The sequence below is a fragment of the Etheostoma cragini genome, chromosome 11, assembly GCF_013103735.1.
Source record: "Etheostoma cragini isolate CJK2018 chromosome 11, CSU_Ecrag_1.0, whole genome shotgun sequence".
Classification (NCBI taxonomy): Eukaryota; Metazoa; Chordata; class Actinopteri; order Perciformes; family Percidae; genus Etheostoma; species Etheostoma cragini.
In genome coordinates this window covers 18,123,812-18,142,182 of record NC_048417.1, presented here as the reverse complement: position 1 = coordinate 18,142,182, position 18,371 = coordinate 18,123,812, and the positions used below count along the sequence as shown (strand labels likewise).

General features: G+C 37.8%; 1 protein-coding gene and 1 long non-coding RNA gene across 2 annotated transcripts in view; both read left to right on the top strand.

The window, feature by feature from the left end:
• Positions 1-5,128, top strand: part of cps1 (carbamoyl-phosphate synthase 1, mitochondrial) — a 75,628-nt gene extending 70,500 nt beyond the window's left edge. The window contains exon 40 of the mRNA XM_034885471.1: positions 5,117-5,128. The gene's annotated coding sequence lies outside the window, so the exon portion shown is untranslated. The remainder of the gene's footprint in view (positions 1-5,116) is intronic.
• A 5,130-nt stretch (positions 5,129-10,258) lies between these two features.
• On the top strand, positions 10,259-16,055 carry LOC117952916. Its single transcript, XR_004658540.1, has 3 exons — positions 10,259-10,270; positions 10,824-10,828; positions 15,815-16,055. It is a non-coding gene; the product is annotated as an uncharacterized LOC117952916 (long non-coding RNA).
• The last annotated feature ends 2,316 nt before the right edge of the window (positions 16,056-18,371 follow it).

Sequence of the window (18,371 nt, the reverse complement as noted above, 5' to 3'; positions counted from 1 at the left end):
TCAAAACAGTCATGGTATAGTATGTGGAAAGAAGTGATTAAAAAGTCATATTATGTATGTAGTATGTTGAAAAAAACTTATAAGAAATTCATAGTATAGTATGTCATAAATGGTCATAGTATAGTATAGTTTGTCAAAAAAGTGAGGAAAAACTCCTGGTGTAGTTGTAGAAAATAATCACACTTGGAATTGAACTTGAGTCTGAAGTTTCCACTATCTGGTGCTATTTGGAGCAGTGTAAACCACTGAGCCACTGTGAGTACAAATGCAAAATGTTAAAAAGGTGATTGATGTCACTGCACAGTATGTCAAAAAAGTCATAGTATAGTATGTCAAAAATATGATAAAAAGGCAATAGATAGTTTGTAGAAAAAAATTATAAAAAAGTAATAGACAGTATAGTGTGTCGAAAACAGTGATAAATAAGTCATAGTATGGTATGTCAAAAAAAGTTATGGTGTATATAAAAACAAAGGATAAAAAAGCCATAGTATAGTACGTCAAAAATATGTCATGTTACATGGTATGTCAAAAAGTTGTTAAAAACTCATGGTGTATTGTGTAGAAAACCGTCATACTCAGAATCAAACCTGTGTCTGAGTCTGCAGTTCCTACTTGGTGGTACTAGTGTCAACCACTGAGCCAGTGGGAGTCCAAACAGAAAATGTTAAAAAAGTCATAGTATAGTATATTGAAAAAATTCATAAAAATGTCATTCTATAGTATGTTGAAAAATGTGACAAGAAATTCATAGTATAGTATGTCATAAGTAGTCATAGTATAGTATAGTATGTCAAAAAGGTGATGAAAAACTCATGGTGTAGTAAGTAGAAAATAATTACGTTTAGAACGGAATTTGGGTCTGAGTCTGCAGTTCCTACTATCTGGTTCTATTTGGAGCACTGTTATCAACTGAACCACCATGAGTCCAAACATAAAACGTTAAGAAAGTGATTGAAGTCATTGCACAGTATGTCGAAAAAGTCATAGTATAGTATGTTGAAAAAAACGATAAAAAAGTCATAGTATAGTATGTTGAAAAAGTTATGAAAAACTCATGGTTTATTATGTTGAAAACAGTAATACTCAGAGTCTGCAGTTCCTACTTGGTGGTACTAGTTGGAGCAGTGTTAACCACTGAGCCACTGTGAGTCCAAACAGGAATTGTTAAAAACGTCATATTACAGTATTTTGAAAAAAGTGACAAAAACGTCATAGTATAGTATGTCGAAAAAAGGGATTTAAATAGTCATAGTATAGTATGTTGAACAAGTTAAGAAAAACTCATGGTGTATTATGTAGGAAACAGTACTACTCAAAAAACTCTGAGTCTGCAGTTCCTACTTGGTGGTGCAGTGTTAACCACTGAGCCACTGGGAGTCCAAAGAGTAATTGTTAAAAAAATGTCATTGTATAGTTTATAAAAAAAAGTGATAAAAAGTATAGTTTGTTTAAAAAGTCATGTTGAAGTATGCCAAAAAAAATGATAGAAAAGTAGTTTGCATGTCAAAATATGTCAAATTATATAGCATGTCGAAAAAGTCAATAAAATGTCTTAGTATAAGTATGTCATGGTATAGTATGTTGAAAAAATTGATAAAAGTCATTTCATAGTATGTCAAAAAAAATCATAGTATAGTATTTCGAAAAAAGGGATGAAAAAGTTGTACTGTAGTATGTTGAACAAAGTGATTAAAAAAGTCATAGTATAGTATGTCAAAAAAATTCATGGTGTAGTATGTAAAAATAAATGATAAAAGAGCCATAGTATAATATGTTGTATTATATAGTATGTACAAAAATATCAATAAAATGTCATAGTGTAAGTATGTCATGGTATAGTATGTTGAAAAAATTGATAAAAGTAATTTCATAGTTTGTCAAAAAATTCATAGTATAGTATGTCGAATGAAGTGATTAAAAAGTCATACTTTATACAGTATGTTGAAAAAAATGATAAGAAAATCATAGTATAGTATGTCACAAATGGTCACTGTATAGTATAGTATGTCAAAAAGGTGATGAAAAACTCATGGTGTAGCATGGGGTGTGAGTCTGCAGTTCCCATTAAAAATTCTGTCTATAATAATAATAGCCATCTGTATATATATTCATTGTACATACTCACCTGTAAACTCTGTAAACAATTAGTATATTATGTTATTTGCAGACCTGTAAAAATGTACACTTATAGTAATATCCACCGGTATATTATATTCACTATATTCCTAGCTCACAATACTTGTTATCTATATTTTACATTCATAGGACAAACCCACCTGTAAAATTCTGTTTATAATAGTATTCATTTCTATATTTTTTCAGTACATATCCATGTCCTACACTTACGGAACCATTGTATATCCTGCATTTACAGCTATTGCACTTATGGTTAGGCCCAAACTGCATTTCGTTGCCTTGTACCTGTACCTGTGTAATGACAATAAAGTTGAATCTAATCTAATTAGCTGGGGCTTTTTGATTGAAGTCATTGCACAGTATGTAGAAAAAGTCATAGTATAGTGTGTCGAAAAAAGCGATTTAAAAAGTTATAGTATAGTGTGTTGAAAAAGTTGAAAAACTCATGGTGTATTATAGAAAACCGTACTACTCAGAATCGAACCTGTGTCTGAGTCTGCAGTTCCTACTTGGTGGTACTAGTTAGTAGCAGTGTTAACTGTTGAGCCACGGTGAGTCCAAACATAAATTGTTAAAAAAGTAATAGTATAGCATATCGGAAAAAAGTGATAAAAAGTAATAGTATAGTATGTTGAAAAAAGTGATAAAAAAGTCATAGTATAGTATGTCGAAAAAGTCAGTGTCTGGTTATGAAAAGTTATGAAAAACTCATGGTGTATTATGTAGGAAACAGTCATACTCAAAATCAAACCTCTGTCTGAGCCTGCGGTTCTTACTTGTCGAAGCAGTGTTAACCACTGAGCCACTGGGAGTCCAAACTGAAATTATTAAAAACGTCATAGTATAGTATTTTGAAAAAAGTGATAAGAAATTCATAGTATAGTATGTCATACTTTTTCATAGTATAGTATAGTGTAATATGTCCAAAAGGTGATGAAAAACTCATGGTGTAGTAAGTAGAAAATAATCACGTTTAGAATTGAACTTGGGTCTGAGTCTGCAGTTCCCACTACCTGGTGCTATTTGGAGCAGTGTTATCAACTGAACCACTGTGGGTCCAAACATAAAATGTTAAAAAAGTGATTGAAGTTATTGCACAGTATGTTGAAAAAGTCACAGTATAGTAAATCTATGAAAAACTCATGGTGTATTAGTTAGAAATCAGTAATACTCAGAATCAAACCTGAGTCTGCAGCTCCTACTTGTTGGAGCAGTGTTAACCACTGAGCCACTGTGAGTTTAAACATAAAATGTTAAAAAGTCATGGTATAGTATATTGGTAAAAGTGATTCAAGTCATTGCATAGTATGGCAAAAACTCATAAAAAGGTCACAGCATAGTATGTCGACAAAAGTGACAAAAATGTTATGCTCAAAAATTGATACAAAAAGTCTAAATATATTACGTTGAAAAGTGATTAAAATGTTTAGATTATAGTACATTGAAAAAAGTGATGCAAAACTCATGTAATACTATGTTGAAAAAAGTCATTCAAATTTCATTATAAATAGAAAAAAGTGATAGTACAGTATGTTGAAAATAGTCACAGTATGGTTTGTAGGAAAAATATGAGCACCGAACCAAACCCGCAAGCTGATTGCTCAGAAAAAGGCAATGATGACTCCAAAATAACCGACTGGGAACATGCACTTAGGCGGTGCTCTGATCTACAGGCATGCCGGTGATTGAAATGCATGCGTCAAAAACAAATGGTTTGAAGCACGCATTCTCTTCTTATTTGCCAATCTCAGTTTTTGTACCGTTGTGAGTTTTAATCAGGCCAATGCCCTTAGGCTGAGAAAACTGTGAAGCCTGTTCTTTACGTTTTAAAGCCGGACAGGCCGCAATACTCCGGGGAGTTGTTCCCCAAAATTGTTTTTATGCTCTTTTTCACCCAGCATGTTTCCATGGATTAGGGAGGCACCAAAATCAAGGTTCCAGCTGTCGCCGTGGTCCTGCTACATGTCCTGCGATGCCCTGTCACATCCTGCTACACTCTGTGGTGTCCTGCAAAGTCCTACTACGTCCTCCGTTGCCTTGCAATGACTTACAGTGCCCTGCTATGCCATGACACTAGTATTTCTAGTCACTGTTCCATTATCTTTTATTGTGAGTGTTATTGCCACCATTCATTAAACCCCCAACCGGCCCCATCAGACACTGCCTGTGGGAATCACTAGCATTGCTGGGTACTTGTAAATAATAGAGTGTGTTCTAGACCTACTCTATCTGCAAAGTGTCTTGAGATAACTCTTTATGAATTGATACTATAAGTAAAATTGAATTCAATTGAATAACATGACCGCCGAGAAGACAATAGAAACATTTCCACTCTTCTTTTTCTGCACCTGGCGTTTTGTGGACAGAGGGAGGCGAAACAGGGGATTGAGGTGGTCTGTTAGGAAAAGAAGCAAAAGTAGTTTTGTGAATCAACACATACTCATCAGCTAATGTTGTTGCAGCAGTTAAAGTTGTTAACTTCTGCGCTCTGGCAGACATTTTTTTAAATCTTCAACCAGAAGTAATTCTCTCAGAAATTAAAGTTAGAACAGAACAGGCAGCAGACCACTTATCTAATAACACACCCTTCTTTCTGGCAATCTCAGGATAAGTCTGATTCTGTGACTTCCTATGAATCCTAAATTTCCCCCGATATGCCTCAGGGACTAGTTCATAGATGCACAGAATAGCAGACTAAACAGACTCATAGTTTAAACTCTCTTCTAAAGAGAGTGCTGCCGAGGCTTCCTGGGCTTTACCATGTAGCTTACACTGGAGCAACAGAGACCAAAGCTCAGATGGCCACTGCAGAGCAACTTCAATGCGCTCGAATACCCCAGATTCACGGAACAACGGCACTAGAGCAATGTGCTTGCTAACATCAAAAGCCATGGTAATAAGACTTCCAGAATTTTGGGTGGAGGAGGTGAGTGACGTACCTGGAGCGGCAGCAGGCAGGTTTTCCGCCCCCTGAGAGCTTACCATCCCGAGCTTCCATAGCATAAGTTTCATGTGCGGTTTACTTGCGCTTCAAGCTGGAGATGGCCAGGCAAACTTTTACATATCTTCATCTCTGGAACAAGCACTACTTTCTGTGGTGTGTCATAACGTGACAGCGTGCACCCTCTGTCTCTGCTAAGACGGCAACAGGAAGCGTTTTTAATTCTGCCATCACAGGTAACTCAATCAACCCTCTTTCCACCAAGTTTGCAACAACTAACGGTTTAGGATCTCTTTTTAATTTAGTTTTTGTTACTGGAATCTGGAGGTGACTCGCTCAATAATAACTAAATCCTCTTTTCTGTACACATTAAGCTGGTCATGAGTTGAGTTGGCTAGGACTGCCTCCAATAGTATATATAAAAAAGGTCATAGTTATAGTATAGTATGATGAAAACAGTGATAAAGCCATAGTATAAAAAGTATGGAAAAAAGTCTTAGTATAGTATATATAAAAAAAATGACAGTATGTCAAAAAAAGATTCAAAATATCTTTATAGAAAGGAACATGACCTTTGTTGTTACCATTGTCTGTCCATTTTCTTTTAGAATACAGCCCTCGTTCAACGCTGTCTGTCAATGGCCTTCAAATGAAAAAGGCAACACAGCCAGGGCTTTACTGTGTGTGAGTGTGAGTGAGGGAGTGAGTGAATGGGTGAGTGAGTGAGAGACAGAAATAGAGAGATGCCTGAAGAATTACATTAAAGATGTAAACTAAATTATAACTTTATAACTTATTTTTTTCCCTCAAAGTTATGTGAAATATCTGCGTCACTTTGGCTTCCTACATATTTTGACAACTTTCTTCAATAGTCCCTAGTTGGTTGCTGTCATTTTTTGCTGGGCAGGTTGAATACAATCAGCTTGTCTAAGCTATTTTGACAGAACCAGTTAACAGTTTTATTTAAGGGCATCAGTGAGAGCCATTGGGGCACAATTGTGTGGACTTGAGTGCACTTGAAATGTGCTGAAAGTGGCTGCAAAGGGCTGCAGAGTTAGGGGTTGATTTTCAAGAGGACAACAATACAAACAACTCTAATTACAGGAAACCGTTTGATTCAACTGCATCATCACAAATATTTATGGCTGCAAAAAAGCATTCAAAAATCAAAAAAGGAAGGAAGAAAATGTTGTGCATGTTGGACTGAAACACTCAGCAATATGGCTCGTTCCAGACATTGCTCTGAGGAACAGTGGACTTTGATTAAAAAGTTGATTGGAGAGGGTAGTGCAGAAAATTATAGGCTGCTCAGCCAAAATGATTTCAAATGTCTTAAATAGGCATCCAAAGCCTGTCAACTATCCTTTGAATGGGTTGAAGAATAGCCAAAATGGCAAAGGCTCAACCAATGATCAGCTTCAGGAAAATCAAAGAGGACTTAAAGTTACCTGTGAGTACTGTTACAACCAGAAGAAGACTATGTGAAGCAAAGCTGTCAGCTAGAAGCCCCAGCAAAGTCCCACTGCTGAAAAAAAGACACGTACTGAATAGGTTGAAATTTGCCAGAGCACACATTGACTGGCCAAAGGAGAAATGACGCAACATTCTGTGGACTGATGAGAGCAAAATTGTCATTTGTGGGTCTAGGGGCCGCAGACGGTTTGTTTGACGAACGCCATGCACTGAATTCAAGCCACAGTACACTGTGAAGACTGTAAAGCAGGCTAGTGCAAAAATCATGTTATGTAGATGTCTCTCAAACTGTGGTGTTGGGCCTATTTATCGCATACCAGGGATCATGGTTCAGTTTCAATACATCAAAATACTTGAAGAGGTCATGTTGTCTAAAGGGGAAAATGCCTTTGAAATGGATTCAACAAGACAGTGACCCAAAAGACATCAGTAAATGAGCAAAGTCTTGGTTCTAGATGAACATGATTGATGTTATGGAGTGGCCAGCCCAATCCCCGGACCTCAATCCCATAGAAGACTTGTGTGATGACATCAAAGATGCTGTTTCTGAGGCAAAACAAAGTGATGCAAAGCAATTGTGGAATGTAGTTCAATCGTCCTGGGCTGGAATACCTGTTCACAGGTGCCAGAAGTTGGTCGACTCTATGCAACACAGATGTAAAGCAGTTCTCAGAAATAATTGGTTATGAAACTAAATATTAGTGCAGGGATTCAAAGTAAAGCAAACCCTTGAGACCTTTTTTAGTTTATACAGTAAATGTTTGAGTTTATAAAGACAAATGCAAATACTGCTTTTTTTTGAACGGCCTAATATTCCCCTTTCTTCACTTTTTGTAAAGGTATAACACAAACTTGATCAATGTTGGTAATGTTTTGATTTGGAATTGAATGTGCAGTGTTCCCAATGCATTAATATCATGGAATTAAAAGCTAATCTAAGGATTTGGAGCATTATTCACTTTTTTTAAACACACTGCTATTATTCTGAACACAACTGTACATCAAAACGTAGGTTTGCTTAACAACTTTCAGCCAATGTGCTCATTTGAGCAATAGCAGTTGTACATTCTGCAAAGTGAGCTTCAAAATGACAACAGTTCCAAATCATCTTCCATTCACTGACCATGTTAAACTTCCTTGACATTTCCACACAAAGGCACAGCAAACCACTATTTTGAATCGCTGATATACCAACATTTCTTAACTTTTCCACATCAATTTTATATCAATATGTGCCCTAATAACTTGCGATAAAGTGATTGCCTCTGTTTACAAGCATGGCCACTGATCAGTAAGCATGATGCAGCATTGTTGCCAGACAGTCAAAGACAGAAGGTTGGCGATGGCATCAATTGGTTGCTGCATACCCCTCTGACATTGGGTAGTTCTGACTATATGTATGACTTTTAAAGAGCTGTAGATATGGGAGCTGTAACGAAGGTCCTTTTTGAGAAGGACCTTTCATTTTTAGCCCCAAACTTTAAAGTTTGAGGTTAATAACAACTGATCTGTTTCATATATTTAGAGTTGTGTATGCAATGTTTGTTTCAAACTGTGTCTATGTTGGGATCTGCTTTACATTTTAAAACATCACTGCATTTAACTATACACTGAATAGCAATAATCCCTTTAAACCTTAATCCCTGTTTTCAACAGTTTGTTACAAGAGGTTAATTAAAAAATATAGCACACTGACACTGAATCATTGCATGGGCTTTATGTACATCAGACAACACCGGTGTTAGGGTTTCTGTCAGTAAAGTATGTAATGTAATGATAAATAGCCATTAAAACTGACAACTGTAAACCATTGTCTTTATAGACACCTTACTCTTAACCCCCTTTACAGATTCATGAAAGAATGTTCAAATATTATTAAAGCGTATTAAAATAACTCATACATATCAAGGGTTTGATCAAGCCGTTGGGGCAAATGACAGAACAAGGTTTAACACAAGAATAAAAACACATTGGTTACAAAACACAATCTACCTAATACAAGGCTAATGCTATTATCAGGCTATACCGTTTTATAAGATCTTTTTTTGTACCCCTGCTAACGTCACAGCTTCAGATTCCATTTACAGACATACAACTCTACAGAGACTGCTAACATTGATCTGCCTGCAAATCCTTACCAACCTTTATCCAACTATTGGAAAAGTCTACCAACCTCACTCCTCTGCTTTAGCTTCTTCAGGATATTAAGCAACATCCACTGAATCTACCTATAGCACTAAAGGATCCACAAATGGTAAATTCCACTCTGGCCACATAATAAAAGGTCAAATATATTAAAACGCTAGGGGGAGAGTAACTGTGGTCTCACTGTGAGTGTAAGCCCACATATCCACAAGAGGACAAAACTGCTTCTTTCTCATTCACACTCATTACCGCCACTCAGTGGTAGTGATGCTACGTCTAAAACAGGAGCCCTAAGGATTATTTCATTATTCAGAAACAGATATCTAAATTGTGTCATTAATTAAAGTATTGTATCTTGTCTTGTAACTGCAAAAGGATGGATGTTTGAAACAGCAAACTGCTATGTTCTGTCAGTGAACATCCACGTGGTTGGAACTAGTCTAATTCACTAGGGGCTTCATCATTGTAAAGTTTACTAAAGTAAACACACACACACACACCCACACACACAGTGAGAAATAATGCTTCATAGGTTTACACTACTCTCTGGACAATTGATTGGGAAAACATGGAGAGAATGTGCAGCTACATAGTCCATTGACAATCCACACAGTTTTTCAATCAAGTTTATTTTGCCATGGACTGCTGATGAAAAGGCACAAAATGCCAATTGGAACAAAATGCTTTAGCTCTTTACATTATATTTAGTAGTTTTTATAGTTGTAATTTGTAGGGCATAATTTCAGTTTTCGTGGTGTTTGGTTTTGGCCAAGGAAGTGAGAGAAGGAGTGAGAGAGAAAAAGAGATAATTAGTGAGAAATCTAAATATAGTCATGATTCTTTATGTCAGACAGAATTGTAAAATTACACTTTTTGATTTCCTTCGACTGGCTGTCACCCACAAAATATCAAATTCTGTTCAGTTGAGCTAATTCTGCCCCAGCAGACCAAGGCCATCAGAGTCATGATTCACTGCAGGCACAGTAACCAAGCAACAGGGCAGCTTGCGGTGTTCACTGCTGACAATAACTACCAGGTAGACCCTTTTGTCTTGAGCAAATCCCACTTTGATTAAAGTTTAGTGTTGTTAAATCTAACCCTACTCTGTAATGAAAAACTAAATTTCGGCAAGGTCTTTCTATATGAGCCTTCCTTGGGTAAGCAAAATGAAAGGAATCACTGCATACACCAAGAAGACATTTATATTTCTGGTAAGGTTAAGCTAAAACATTTAAAAGTTTTTTATTGAAAGATTTACGTTTCATCAAAGCTGTATCACGCCAGTCCATGACCTTGCATAGAGATGAACAAAAAGATGCGGATCTAGAATAAAATAGGAACAGGAATTCCTGGTAAGATATTAAATGATTGCATTGTATACAGATCTAAACTGTGCCACACACACACACACACACACACACACACACACACACACAAACACACACACACACACAAACACACACACACACACAAACACAAAAAAGCACACTGGTCAAACTTTCATAAAAAAGTGATGGCTAGAACAAGGCTTTTGTGTTTGTAATTCAAGGTTACCAATATGGTTTATCCAGTGTTGTTTGGATGGACAATGCTGTGAAAACCAAATCTTTGTACCACTGTGTGTGTATAGATATTATGAGATTTTACATCAGGTAGATTCATAATATATTTTTTTAGTAAAATAGAGATAGTGCTTATGAAAGTACACCCCTTTTCACTGGTGCTTAATTTAATTGTCAGTGGCTCGGCCACTTCTCAAATAAGTATAAGTGGGAGGTCTTGGTGGTCCAGTCTCTCAAAGTAATGTGTGTGTCAGAGGTTTTTGTGTCAAGTTTGGTTTCCTTTTTGATAAAGTTCTAAATTCCAATGTTAATTGAAGTAAAAAAGTTGCCTTTTGGGGTTATTGTTAGTGTCATTACAGACAGACAGGGAAAGCCAGCTCCTGAAGGGCTTCAGTAATTCAACATTCAGCAGTCAATGTTGAAATAACGTGAGGGCTTGTAAAGGAGTAATGGAAACTAAAGCCAATCACAGCAGCAACACAGCAGGCAAATTTAGAATCTATCCTCACCAATTAAAAAAGGATATGCCTGCTCAAATCAAACAGAATAATTGACAATGTCAGACTGTGTTCCAGTTTAAAATATAGAAAGAGGAATGAGGCCAAATGCTAAATAATACACTGTTTCACTACATTCCTTTTAGCTGGCATGTAAAGAGACCCGCTGTTTTTCATTGGAGGAAAAAATAAACCTGGCTAATAACATACCTTCTTCATGCTGTGCTAAACAAACGGTTTAGGACGGTGAGGAGCAAGCAGGGCTCAGAAGATGAGTCACGTAGTCATGTGTGGACAATAAGTCCCAATCAGTTTTTGACCATTTGAATAACAAGTATGTTCAAATAAATATTTAAAGAGTTTTTTGTGAAAATTGTTACAGATAGTTATTATTCATTTTCAATTACACAGCAGTAGAGATGTACATTAAAGGGTTTGCAGAAGTGTGTATCAGAGTAAGTGCTACGAGCATGTGTTGCCTTGATGATACCTTGCCAGCAAGAGAGCGCACACACACACACACGCAAGCATGCACGCACACACGCACAAAATCCAATATGACATCATGTGATTGGTCAATCACATGATGATGACATGATGACACATGACACAGCTGTTAGTCAATACGTAACAATCCAGGATTGCACCGGCTAACGCAAATACATACATTATTCATTCAAACAGGTGACTGGATCGAGAATATATCAATCTTGAATTACTTGTGCAAAGTTTCCAAAAAGTCACTGAAGTATCAGGGCGGATTATTAAGGTTCCGGAAGGGCTTCAAAATAACCAAATACCTTGTTTTAAAGCTCCAGATGTTAGTTACAAAGCTAAAAACACTGGGAGAGGCTGGGTTGAAAGTTCACAAAGCTGAATTGAAATTACTTGAGTTGATTTTTATATTCATACTTGTTTTAATTTTTTTTACTAAGAATTCCATGATGGATTAACAAGCTTGTGGATGGCGTACAATTATAAAGCAGCCTTGAAACAGCACATTTCTCTGTTGTGAACAACAAAAAAGTAAGTCTACAGTGTATTGATCTGGAGATATTAAATATTACATTAAACCACATAGTTTTCTCATCGCCGGTGACGCCTTCACCTGGTGTATGGAAAGATCAATGTTTAAAGTGGTTTGTTGTTTCAAACATAAAGAACAATTTATTTTGTGTAGAGTTCTTTAGAAATCTGCACCTGCTGCAACTGAGCTGTTTAAGGTTTTTTTTCTCATACAGCTCCCCACCTCATCTTACTTTTTGATTTGGACAGGGTTAGTGGATGATTGTTGATCAATGTGATAAAGTCAAACTCTGAACAGAGACAAACAACAAAGCACATTTTACAAAGCAGAACCACTTAAGCCACATTTCCTGAGGAAACACAGGCCTTTATTAAGCGTAAAGCAACTCATCTTCTGCCACTTTGCTTCAAGTGACACAGACACATGGCACAGGCAGAAGAACATCCTTTAAAAACAGAATCTAAAAAGCCTTTCATGAAAATGAAGGATTTTGTTGGATAATTAGGCTCATCAAAAACTCTTCAACCAAGCTGGGTCACTGTTTTATCCTTGGTTTCTTCCTCTGGCCATAGGGTTCAGGTATGCACACCAATGCTAAGTGAGTTCCTTAAAATGTAGGATTTAAAGACAAGCTACTGGAATAGAGCTGACCTTCTTGCAGCTAGTTAGAGACTTGTAGGAACAATGGCTCATTGCTGCTCATATGACCACAAAGCTCCCACTGAGGAAGTCCTGGCAGACATATGGAGGAAAACGTCTACCTTAGTAGGCAGCTGTAAAAATTCTGACTACCTGTATAATTAACAACAGCAACAACATTGTGAAACAGAGGTCTCTAATGTTTTTTAAGCGAAGGACCCCTTAACTAAGAGAGAGATGGAGCAGGGACCCGCTTCTACATATATTGTAAAAATAAAACAGGACCAACAATCAATTGTGGACGGCCTAAAGCCTAAAAATGAAAGTTACGAATTGTAGCTCCTGATTCTATGAGTATAGGTGTATCTCTCTAAGAGATGTTGCACCCAACACAGGCCTCAATTACGTCTGCAGATAGTGTATATTACAGGTGCGGAACCGTAGATCTGCTCCCAACATCAGGATTTTTCTTCAGCCAATGTTAGTGGAGCAGGTGGCCTGTAACTTAAAGGGCTATGTCTAAAGCATATAGTCTGGAGTTACAATACGTAACTATCATTCTATTTTGTAAAGGCTTTACCCTCTAAGAGCTGTTGCTATTGGGTTAAAGGTAAAGTTGATGTAGTCAATGCCACCTGCAACATAAGGTCCACAAGCAGAACATAGACTAAATCCTTTTTATTGAACAGGTTTAATGTATCAAAAAACCATATCATCACTCCTATTTATGAATTTGCTGATTGTAAGGCCCATTTCATGATTATAAAGTGCTTGATAAAATCTATAATGATTATGATTAATAACTGCAGAACACTCACATTCCTTACATCCACTCTGGGGCAGGAGGGATGGAGAAAGCAGCAAAAAACACATCAACAACTCGTCATTTGCCATAGAGTGTGGATGAGACCGAGTGAGTCATGGAGGACTTGGACATATCTCGCAGATAAAATTGGATGAATGGGTACGGGGTTAGTTAGGAGGCCGCTGCGCAGATGTCTGCCACGGTTATGCCCTTAAAAAGGGCCGCAGACGTTGATAGTACTCTCGTAGAATGTGCCCGGATGCTCTAAGGGGTTTCCGCTCCCTCCTTGCTATAGGATTGGGTGATAGCCTCGCAAAGCTAGTGGGAAAGCCGCTGGTTTGAAAGAGCTGCACCGTGGAAGCGTTTTTTTGGAGTGAACAAACAACTGCTGTGTTCGTCTGATGTCTGCTGTGCGCAAAACACTTTAAGTTACCGCAGTCGGTGAGATGCCTCCTCTGTGTCGTTATGAGGCATAGGGAAAGAAACCCTCAAGGGAAAACATCCTTGACCAAAAAGAGTTGTGAAACCTTTGGTGTAAAAGAAGGGTTTGGCTGTAAAGTGGCTGCACTATCGTCCCTTCTAATGGAAAGGCAGGATAGTGATTTTTGATTTAAAACCCCAGTGTTTACACTTAACATTGTCCTAAGAGAAAGAAGTGGAAGTGAAAGAAGAGGACTCTTTGGAGGGGTTGTGTGGTGCAAACAATCAATCACACGAGGCGGAATGTAATGTGTGCTGTGTGTTAGCTGCTAGCATTGAGCCACCAAGCTTGTTTTGATGGACACAGGATCAAAGTTTCTGCATAACGGCTGTACCGCTGACTCCATGCATTTGGAGAACATGCAAGGGGTCAATGAGTAGCTGAACGGCAGCTGGTTGTACTAAAAATTAGTTCCCTGAAAGGTGAAATGCAGGAATTTCATGTGTTTGGGAACAATAGGGATGAGGGAATACACATCTTTCAGGTCTAGGATGTGAACTATTCAATTCCAACACATGTCTGATTGTCAGCATGTGGAATCCAGAATGGGGTGCATTCTGCCCGTCTTTTTCAGTGTGAGAAAAATAAGGGGAATAGAAGCTATTTTTCTCCTCCCCTGGACAGAGGGGGGAAAGGCATTCTTTGCCAACAGATCCAATATGTCTGATGTTAGAGCAGCTATCTCCACCTGAGACAACATGGTTGTCTCCAACATGCTGACAAAGTAAGGTGGGGTCTGGCAAACTGAAGCATATAGCCCTTTGCAGTCAGCTTTGACATCCATGAGTTCATGTGTGTCAAGCTTTTCCAAACCGCACTGAGCATGTCTGTATGCTGCTTGTTAACATAGCTGACAGGAAGTGCTGCGGCTCCATTTGTGCTTGTGTGATGCTCAATGGGAGCAAAGACTGCTTGGTTGAAAGGAAACTGCTCTTTAGATAAAGTGGAATGGCCCTTAAAAGGGCTGTTGTGTTTCTAGCTCTCAACCAATATGAGACAATCATTCCCTGCGCCCGACATTGCCACTGTTGCCGCTGCTTGTGGAGGGGTGTTATCAACTTTCCCCAGCTCCAGTTCTCCCAGGAGGGGGAGCCGGCGAGGGAACCGTCTTCAGCGGGATATTGAGTCAGCGGACTTATGCTGGTCGAAGAGGTCAACCTCCTCAGTTCAAGGATATAGCCGGGGTCCGGTTCATCCGCCCGCTGCTGCTGTGTTTCATCTTTTGAATGCATGTAATAGTAAGCTATTAAAATTATAATTGGCATGATTTTATGAATCATGTTTTAATATCTTAGTGACTATCTTACTTACAGGGTAGCAAGCATCAAATCGTCAAATAAAAAAAAACAGTTTGGATTCATGTTAAAACATTGTAACTTTTGAAAAAACTTTCTGAAGATTCCCTATGGTCCCAGACCCCCTGTTGAAGATGTCTGTTGTAAAACCGTCAAAGTCAATCAGTAAATGACATATTAAAGGAAAAGCCTGAGCCGAGTATAATGTGACTCGGAAATTGATTGATTCTGTTTGTTTTTATATTCAGAGGAAAACAAGGAGTGGGTTGCATAAGAAGACAGCTTATTCTAATCTCCGCAAAGGCCTTGTATGAGGATGGCAAGATGAACTCATTTAAAGATGAGTGTAGGTCTCTTTAGTGTGTTCACAACAACACAACATTAAACATTAAACAATGGCTCTGTTGCATAACTTATCTTTCAGCTCATTAGAAATGAATCTAGGACGAGTAAATATTTCACCATAGGTTACTGTTAAGTCTGATCCCTAGCCTCTCCTTTGTGTTTTAGCCACATTGAAACTATCCCTCTACCTCTGTTGTTAAGGCTTGCACTGCTCTAAAAGCAGAAAGATGCATTGTCATTTTCTAAGCAGCCCATGCTAAGCATATTTATTGTTTATTAATTAAATGTACAATATGTAATTTTCTGCTACTAGGGGTCTCTCAATCACAACAATGGATGCTAAACACAGACTTTTGATGGCGTTGGGAACGTGTGGAATTTTGGGAGTTGTAGTTTTTATTCTTAAACACCATCCCCAATGAGAATGCATCTGTTCACGCTCACGGACAAGTTTACCCATTCAAGGTTATTCACGGTATGTTTATTCATGTTATTCTAATAAAATAGCTGCAGTTTCCCCAACATAATCCTTTTTCTTGATTCAGTTTGTATTGGTAGCTGACCAGTTAGCTAGTTAGCGATCCAGCTAACATTAGCCGGCAGCTATAACCATACTATCACAATATATTTCACATATCAATGTCACCTTTTTGATGTTTTCAACACCGGGGTGGACGGGGTTTGTTTGTGACGTTACTCAAGGAGGCTGAGAGCTAAGTGTTGGTGAGGATGTCAAGGTGGAGCTCATTGATGGCTTTTGCTCAGAATTATCTCCCCCTTCACTTGGCTTTAATCTTAATTAGTCGTTTTGGCATTAACATTACCTAATTGTCAACCAACACATTGTAGTAATGTTAAGCTGGATTGATATTGAAATGTATCAATAAATAAGGTCTCTGGTGTATTACTGTGTTGCAAAGTGGCATGTAATTAATCACAAAATGATGCTGTGTGGCACAAAATAGTATTACGGTTATAAATATTTCTTTGAGTGATGACTGTGAAGATACGAGTAACTAGAGGGTGAAAGGTCATAGACGCCACTGAAAGGCGACTAAAGGAAACTTCCCGTGTCAAAAAATAAAATAACAGATATCTCTGGGATTGAAATTTGGTGGAAACATTTGGGATAGTATAAAAACATAACTTATAAAAACATATGGAATAAGTACACAAAAAAAGCCACAAAACAATAAAACCATCTATGAGAAGTTCCATGCGTCTGCTGTAACACAATTTGACTTTCATACGTGCCGTAACTGTAGAACTGCAGATAAACGACATAGAAAAGTATCAACATGTAATTCCTAGCAAAATAGTACAGTATCCATCTTCACCTGCTTATCCGGTATATATGTGTATATATATATATATATATATATACATATATATATATATATATATATATATATATATATATATATATATGTATATATATATAGTTTAGGATGGGGGTAATTAGTACATGGTTAAAACATGAACAATTTTAATTAATTAACTTTGAGGTGGAGTTCTTTGTGGAAACTCTGTTCATGCAGTAAAGGAGTGAGATTACGTCTAGGCAGTTATTGTAACATTGCTTGGAAGGAATATATCCAGTTTGTTCTAATGGAGTGTTATGCATGTTTAAACTCTTGACCCCCCTCACCTTTTTTGAAAGGATTCTTTGACAGCGAGAGGATGAGGGGTCAATGAGAGAATTGATTACCTTAAATAAAACTCGGATCCGCTCCAAAATGTAAGAGGTTCTTTCTTTGCCCATGTACATGCTTCCAGTAATCAAAATCAGGCCAGTAGTTTCTGTAAATCAGACAAATCAACGAAGCTGAAAACATAACCTATAACCTATATAAAAGATAATTTTGAGTATTATTCAGTAAAAGCTTAGTGTAATGCAGTGTAAGGAGAAAATTATGTAGTATTTGCATTTAACATGTTGCTGGGAGTAAATTGTGATGTTGATAATATAGAAACACACACTATTGATTACCTGCCCTATGGGCAATTAGCCAGCGCCCCTTTATCTAACTGCTACCCATGCAGTAGTATGCTGAGTAAAGATTCATTCATTGGCTGGAAAATTGGAATTGTTCCACCAGTGGAACAAAAACAGAGAGTACTAACTAATAAGAACCTGATGTAAAGCTCTTTCTTTATCGTTTTAAGGTCATGTTTTAAATTTGTCCTCAGGAACAACATTATGACAAGCTCCAGTGTAGGCTGCTCCTCTGCAGAGTTTTAAATTTTACAATTCACCCGAGAGTCAAAAGAATTCCATCATGAGCTATGTAACAGAAAGGGTGAGCAATGAGCATGCTAGCTACACTTAACAATGAATGTGTGAATCCTTTTTATTACATAGGATATCCTGAGACAAATACAGAGTCAAGCTAAAAGCTCTCCCCCAAATTTGTCTGGCTATTTGGCTCTTGGACCCCGAGTCTTATCCACAAAGGGTGGGGTCTCCAGGTCACAGTGATGTGTCTGTGTGCCTATTCGTTATCTTTCAGTTGGACAGTGACAGAGTTTATGACCCTCAGTTCAGAACTTGCAGAGCAAAAGAACAGTGGGGGTAAAAGAGGGACTGAAACCAGAGACAGGATCTGTCTCTAACATCCTCAATTCTGCTTCAAACAAAAGCAACAAACAAACTATATACTTATAACAACAAACTTAATTTATGACCAGCATGTCTTCATTTATGTTGAAAAAATGCTTTTACCTTTTAGCTTAAATGTATAATGCAAATCACACACAATGTTTAAGCACACATACAATTTTAAATTCCAACACTGCCCAGCTTCCCTCCCCTTCCCCCGCCAGCCTGACAAACCAGACAAGCCCGCAGGTTAAGCTCTTTAGATGGCAGGCGGGCGCAGAACCGGCAGGAGGCGTTGGGGGTGAGAGCCAAGCTGGTGTGAGTGGTGCCGTGGCAGGTCTTGCAGCAGGGATGGAGGTCCGGCAATAGGATGTAGCTGGTCCGGCAGGAGGGAAAGATGCGAGCATTGCTGGGAATCAAGAA